Raw genomic sequence first — 6000 nt, 5'->3', positions numbered from 1 at the left:
CTGTGTGTTAGTTCCTAATAGTTATCAGTGAAGGAATTCATCCAGTGCACACAATGAACAAAATCAGCTTAGACCCCAGAAGGACTGCCTCCAGACAATGCTGTCCCTGACGGCATCCTCCAGATCTTCAGTTTCATTGAAACATTCACAGTGATTATCGATACCTCCAAATTCTTCGTAGGCCCTAACTTGTTGAAGTAGTGAAGTCGCTCTTGGCCATTTCTGGCATCTCCAAGCCTAAGCGCTTGAAACCTCCGTGATCGAAACTGTTCTGACTAGTCTATCACTTACTTCTCGCCAACTATCAGTGACAAAAATCACTGCTGTTTACGACACGACTGACTCTACTTCCAAACTGTTCATTCTAAGCATGGTGTAGCGTCTAACGGCCACACAAATGTATGTGACAGGTACCAGTTAGAAGTGGTTCAGCCAGCCTCCTGTCCCAGTTAGGTGACATGGTGTTCCAAATTAGCAAAGGGAATCAGGGCAATCTTGTTAATTAGGTTTTGTTCTTTAAGAATTGTCACACATAAGCAGCTGCCCTGAATAACTGATGGCCTAATTAACCAGAATCCAGCATGTATATGTACCGCATGTATAAATTTAAAAAGTAGTGCAGAAAGAGAGCAAAAATTAGAGAAAGGAAGAGTGTTTATGGGTTCATTGAGAATCTCCCTGATGAGAAGAGGGCATGACCTGGGTGACGGGGGTCCTGAATGATGGATGTCACCTTTTTGAGGCATAATCACCTTTTGACAATGTCCTTGTTGCCGGGGATTCTAGCCAATGCCGGGAAGGCTAGCCGATGCCAGGGAGTCTAGCCGATGCTGGGGAGTCTAGCTGATGCTGGGGAGTCTAGCTGATGCTGGGGAGTCTAGCTGATGCTGGGGCGTCTAGCCGATTCCGGGAACTGGGGCGTCTAGCCGATTCCGGGAACTGGGGAGTCTAGCCGATGCCGGACAGTCTAGCCGATGCCAGGGAGTCTAGCCAATGCCGGGGGGTCTAGCCGATTCCGGGAAGGCTAGCCAATGCCAGGGAGTCTAGCCGATGCTGGGGAGTCTAGCTGATGCCAGGAAGGCTAGCTGATGCTGGGGAGTCTAGCCGATTCCGGGAACTGGGGAGTCTAGCCGATGCCGGGCAGTCTAGCTGATGCCAGGGAGTCTAGCCGATTCCGGGGAGTCTAGCCGATGCCGGGGAGTCTAGCCGATGCCGGGAAGGCTAGCTGATGCTGGGGAGTCTAGCCGATGCCGGGCAGTCTAGCCGATGCCGGGGAGTCTAGCCGATTCCAGGGAGTCTAGCCGATGCCGGGCAGTCTAGCCGATTCCAGGGAGTCTAGCCGATGCCGGGCAGTCTAGCCGATGCTGGGAAGGCTAGCTGATGCTGGGGAGTCTAGCCGATGCCAGGAAGTCTAGCCGATTCCAGGGAGTCTAGCCGATGCCGGGAAGTCTAGCTGATTCTGGGGAGTCTAGCCGATTCCGGGGAGTCTAGCTGATTCCGGGAAGGCTAGCCGATGCTGGGGCGTCTAGTCGATTCCGGGAACTGGGGAGTCTAGCCGATGCCGGGCAGTCTAGCTGATGCCAGGGAGTCTAGCCGATTCCGGGGAGTCTAGCCGATGCTGGGGAGTCTAGCCGATGCCGGGAAGGCTAGCTGATGCTGGGGAGTCTAGCCGATGCCGGGCAGTCTAGCCGATGCCGGGGAGTCTAGCCGATTCCAGGGAGTCTAGCCGATGCCGGGCAGTCTAGCCGATTCCAGGGAGTCTAGCCGATGCCGGGCAGTCTAGCCGATGCTGGGAAGGCTAGCTGATGCTGGGGAGTCTAGCCGATGCCAGGAAGTCTAGCCGATTCCAGGGAGTCTAGCCGATGCCGGGAAGTCTAGCTGATTCTGGGGAGTCTAGCCGATTCCGGGGAGTCTAGCCGATTCCGGGAAGGCTAGCTGATGCCAGAGCTGACTGAGTTTGCAAGTTGCTGCAGCTTTTTCCGATCCTGTGCAGTGGCCCCTCCATTCCAGATGGTATGGAGCACTCCTCTGTGTTCTTTGTGACTTCCTTCTTTGAACACAGGTCTTGACTGACCAGCCCAGCCCTGTCCCATGACACTGTCGATTCTCCTGCTAGGGCATCGGTTCCTGCACAGTCGAACTGAAGCCTGTTCAGACTTTCCTTATGCCTGTAATCTAACGCACCGCACAGACAAAATGCTGGAGGAGCTCAGCAAGTTCCCTGACTACACCAGCACACGAGAAAGGGCAGAGATCACTGATACCTCCTGGTGCATAAGAATCAGTTCCTTTTGCCTGCTCCACCGCCCATTTGGATCACAGCTAACCTTCTCCCTCAACACCACCTTCCCTCGATATCCCCAAACCCCTCCGTTCCCAAGATGTCTATTGAACTCCATGGCTGGACCATGGAGATTCACCATCCTCCGGGTGAATAAATCTCCCCTCATCTCCACCCTGAGTGGCCAACCCCTTATGTTAAGATGCTCCCAGCATCCAGCCTGAAGTTTCAGTATGATCTCCTCTCATTCACAGAACAGCACAATTCAGGCCCTTCGGCCCAAAACATTGTGCTGACCTTTTAATCTACTTTAAGATCAATCTAACCCTTCCATAGCTGATTTCTCTATCATTCATTCTCCTAAGAGTCTCTGAAATGTTCCTAAGCATCTGCCTCCACCAGCACCCCAGGCAGGGCATTCCATCTATCCACCACTTTGTAGAAAACCTACCTCTCATATCCCCCCTATATTTTTCTCCAATCACCTTAAAATTGTGCCCCCTTTAATTAGCTGTTTCCACTATGGAAGCAAGTCCCCTGAACATGGCCAAGCCCCCCTTGTGCTGCAACCCTGTCTGTCCGCTGAATTTCCTGACCGAGGGCAAGCAAATCCTCCTTTTGATGAGTCCAGAATTATGAACAATGTTCCAGGTCTTTTCTCAATAAAACCCCAAGTCAGGCCCTACCTGGGGAAAGCCTTCTTTGCTGTGTAATCAAACTCTCTCACGATAAAAGCCAGCAATCAGAATTAGGGTTATTATCCTGTACGTTGTGAACTTTGTTGTTTTCCTGCAGCAGTGCAGTGCAAGACATAAAAATTGCTGCAAATTCCAATAAGAATATATATTTTATGAGAAGTGCAATAAGAGAACAAAATAGGTGGAGTTGATCGGTTTGTGGACCATTCAGAAATATGATGGAGGAGGGGAGAAATTGTTCCTAATATGTTGGAAGTGTGTCTTCAGGCTCCTGTACCTCCTCCCTGACGGTAGCAATGAGAAGAGGGCATGTCCTGAATGCTGAGGGTCCTTTACAATGGATTCTGCCTTTCTGAGGCATTGCCTTTTGAAGATTTCCTTGATGGTGTGAAGGCTAGTACCCATGATGGAGCTGGCTGAGTTGTAACCCTTGGCAAATTTTTTCCAATTTTGTGCATTTGTGCCAACATTCCCTCTATTTTTTTTTACAGCTGTGAACCATTGCTCTGAACAGGAACATTTTAACACAGCTTGAAAACTGCACGGCACATTCAGTGGTTAATTTTGTAATATGCAGACTATGAATACTTTGAATGAAAGTTGAAAACTCACATACCTTTGAATGTATTTATTCATTGAAGGGTGTAGTGAAATGCAGTACAACAAAGAAAATTTCATAAGCAAACAAGGAAATCTGCAGATGCTGAACGAAGATGCCTGACGAAGGGTCTCGGCCCGAAACGTTGACCGTGCTTCTCCCTATAGATGCTGCCTGGCCTGCTGTGTTCCACCAGCATTTTGTGTGTGTTGCAAAGAAAATTTCACGTTTCACAAACTTTTTCTCTTCTGTGTTTATTGCAGCCTTGCAGCAACAAATGCTAGCGTGCAGGAGCATTTCAGCCACACACCCACACAGCTTTGAAGGAACAGTGACTGGCCCCTCCATTACCAGACACCGACATCTCCCAGGCCCAACATAACGATGCAATTACAAAGAAGGCACAACAGTAGCTATGTTTTATTAGCAGTTTGGGGAGACTTGGTATGTCTTCAAAGGCTTCTGTAACTTTCTGCAGATGCATTGTGGAGAGTATTCTGACAGGCTGCATCACTGTCTGGTGTGGAGGGGCCACAGCACAGGATTGGAAAAAGTTGCAGAAAGTTGTAAACTCAGCCAGCTCCATCATGGGCACTAGCCTCCCCAGCGTCCAGGACATCTTCAAAAGGCGATGCCTCAAAAAGGCAGCATCCAGCACCCAGGACGTTCCCTCTTCTCATTTTCACCACCAGAGAGGAGATACAGGAGTCTGAAAACACACACTCAACACCTCAGGCACAGCTTCTTTCTCTCTGCCATCAGGTTCCTGAATGGATCATAAACCCATGAACAACACCTCAGTATTTTTTCTTCTTTTTCTCTCTTTTTTGCAATGCTTATTTTGTTTGATTATAAACTGCACACGTATCAAAATACTGTAGTTTATATATTTTTTTATTATTACAGTATGTATTCCACAGTAGTGCTACCACAAAACAGCATATGCCAGTGATATTAAACCTGATTCTGATTTTGGGTTGTGATGCTGGCTCCTTTCTGCCAAGCCACTGATTGGTCTGTCAGTGGGTGGGTCCCAAACCGCAGCCCCTGCCGTCTCCAGCAGCCGTGCCTCCTCAGCCTGAGCAAGCCCTCACCCCCACTCTGTCGGTAATAGTTCCCGGTCCCTGACACCACACTACCCCAGCACACCAGCCCCTGCCCCCAGTGTGGGACCTTATCCAAAGGTATCACCTCGTCCCTCCTCACCCCATCCTCACCACTACCCCTCACCTCATCCCTCCTCACCTCACCCTTTCTCACCTCTCCCTCACCTCATCCCTCCTCACCTCTCCCTCACCCCATCCTCTCCACACCTCATCCATCCTCACCTCACCCCTCTTCATCTCACCCCTCCTCACCTCTCTCCCCTCACTTCATCCATTCTCATCACTCCCTTTTCACCACTCCCTCCTCACCTCACTCCTTCACCTCTCCCTCATCACCTCACTCTTCACCTCATCCATCCTCACTGCATCTATCCTGACCACTCTCACCACACCTCATCCCTCCTCACCTCACTCCCTCATCCCACACCCTCAACTCACTCCCTCACCTTATTCTTCCTCACTTCATTCCCACACCTCACTCCCTCCTCATCTCACTCCCTCACCTCACTCCCTCCTTACCTCATTCCCTCACATCATCCTTCTTCACATTATCCATCCTCACCTCACTCATACCCCTCACCTCATCGTCTCCTCATCTCATCCTCCCTCATCTTTCTGAACCTCCTCACTTCATAGTGCCCCCTCACCTCCTCATCAATTCATCCCCCCTGACATCCTGGTCCCACCTCACCTCCTGCTTTGCAGGATTAGGGTAGGGTTCCGAGTAAGGGCTATACTTATAAATATAATGAGAGAAGTGGGCGGAGTCTCGGATGGAATGAGGTGGGATTTATGAAGTGGGCGTGGTTACAAATGAAATTGGGTGCGGTTTGTGAGGTGGGCGGAGTTTCAGATGGAACGGGGCAGGGTTACGAGTGACCTGGAGTGGGGTTTGTGAGGCAGTTGGAGGAACATGAGATGGGATGGGGTTAGGGGTGGCCTGGGGTGGGGTTTGTGAGGCAGGTGGGGTTACGGCTGGCCTGGGGCGGGGTATGCGGGGTGAGCGGGGTTACGGCTGGCCTGGGGCGGGGTGGGCGGGGTTAATGCTGGCCTGGGTCTGGGTTTGCGGGGTGGGGCGGGGTTACAACTGACCTGGGGCGGGGTTTGCTGGGTGGGCGGGGTTACGGCTGGCCTGGGGCGGGGTTTGCGCGATGGGCGGGGTTACGGCTGACATGGGGCGGGGTGGGCGGGGTTACGGCTGGCCTGGGGCGGGGTTTGCGCGATGGGCGGGGTTACGGCTGGCCTGGGGCGGGGTGGGCGGGGTTACGACTGGCCTGGGGCGGGGTTTGCCGGGTGGGCGGGGTTACGGCTGGCCTG

This window comes from Hypanus sabinus, chromosome 4, assembly GCF_030144855.1.
Source record: "Hypanus sabinus isolate sHypSab1 chromosome 4, sHypSab1.hap1, whole genome shotgun sequence".
NCBI lineage: Eukaryota > Metazoa > Chordata > Chondrichthyes > Myliobatiformes > Dasyatidae > Hypanus > Hypanus sabinus.
This window is presented reverse-complemented; position numbering follows the sequence as displayed.